Genomic DNA, 1,378 nt, shown 5'->3' on the forward strand with positions numbered 1-1,378 from the left:
CTCAATCCTGTCAGCTCACCAGCCGGTTCCACAGTGCTCCTCAGGCACCCCAGCCCAGACGGGATGCTTGTTTTCTGGGCCTGTGCACGTTCCCATCCTGGAGATTCTGGCCCCTTCTCTGCCTCTAATGCTCCCCTCTGTGTGTTCATTCACTCATGGTGGTGGAACTCAGTCTCCAGTAGCTTCCCAGTAGTTTGTTGGGAGGCAGACTTTTGGAACTTGCATGTCTGGAAATGTTTTTATTTTACCACCGCACTTAAAGCATAAGTTTGGCTGGGCTTGGCATTCCAGGTTGCAAGTAATTTTGAAGTTATTGATCCAGTATCTTCTAGTATTTGTTGTTGCTGTTAAAGTCCAGTTTGATTTTTTTTTTTTTTTTTTTTTTTGGGACACACCGCGTGGCTTGTGGGATTTTAGTTCCCCAACCAGGAATTGAACCCGGGCCCTCGGCAGTGAGAGTGCGGAGTCCTAACCACTGGACCGCCAGGGAATTCCCCAGTTGGATTCTTAATCCTTCGTAAGCATTATTCCCACATCAAACTTTTAGGATCCTTACATCCTTGATTTTCCTAATTTTCATCCAGGTAATGCACAATTATAAAAAAGGCTGTAGCCTTTTTTCATTTATCATACAGGGTACTAAGTAGCCCTGAAATCTGGGGATTGATCTCATTTTATTTATAGGGAGGTTTTGTATTATGTATTTGAGATAGTTCTCTGTTATTTTCTCTGTGTTCTCTTTTTCCAGTTCTTTCATTTGTTTTTTGTTTTGAATAAACTTATTTTATTTATTTATTTTTTGGCTGTGTTGGGTCTTCATTGCTGTGCGCGGGCTTTCTCTAATTGAGGTGAGCGGGGGCTACTCTTCATTGCGGTGCGTGGGCTTCTCACTGGGGTGGCTTCTCTTGTTGCAGAGTACAGGCTCTAGGCTCACGGGCTTCAGTAGTTGTGGCACGTGGGCTCAGTAGTTGTGGCTCGCGGGCTGTAGAGCGCAGGCTCAGTAGTTGTGGTGCATGGACTTAGTTGCTCTGCGGCATGTGGGATCTTCCTGGACCAGGGCTTGAACCCGTGTCCTCTGCATTGGCAGGCGGATTCTTAACCACTGAGCCACCAGGGAAGCCCCCCAATTCCTTTATTTGAATGTTGGACTTCCTGTACTGAATATTCTAATTTTTAAAAATCTTTCCTCCTCGTCATGGCTTGATCTTTTTGTTCTACTTTTTGGGAGTGTGTTTGACAATTTTCCAATTTGTTACTGAATTTTTAACTTCTTTCATATTTTCATGTTCTTTACTGTTCTTTGTTCCTTTTTTTTTTTTTTTTTTTCCGCGGTACGCGGGCCTCTCACTGTTGTGGCCTCTCCCCTTGCGGAGCACAG

The 1,378-nt window shown here is 44.5% G+C and overlaps 1 protein-coding gene and 1 long non-coding RNA gene across 6 annotated transcripts in view; both read left to right on the top strand.

Moving 5' to 3' along the window:
• EHMT1 (euchromatic histone lysine methyltransferase 1) overlaps positions 1-1,378 on the top strand; it is a 147,500-nt gene that overhangs the window by 2,884 nt on the left and 143,238 nt on the right. The gene's annotated exons all lie outside the window — the stretch shown is intronic.
• Positions 1-1,378, top strand: part of LOC149749074 (uncharacterized) — a 48,076-nt gene that overhangs the window by 2,598 nt on the left and 44,100 nt on the right. The window lies entirely within an intron of this gene.

This window comes from Delphinapterus leucas, chromosome 6, assembly GCF_059928025.1.
Source record: "Delphinapterus leucas isolate spDelLeu-1000000601 "Yukka" chromosome 6, BTC_Dleu_Yukka2, whole genome shotgun sequence".
Classification (NCBI taxonomy): domain Eukaryota; kingdom Metazoa; phylum Chordata; class Mammalia; order Artiodactyla; family Monodontidae; genus Delphinapterus; species Delphinapterus leucas.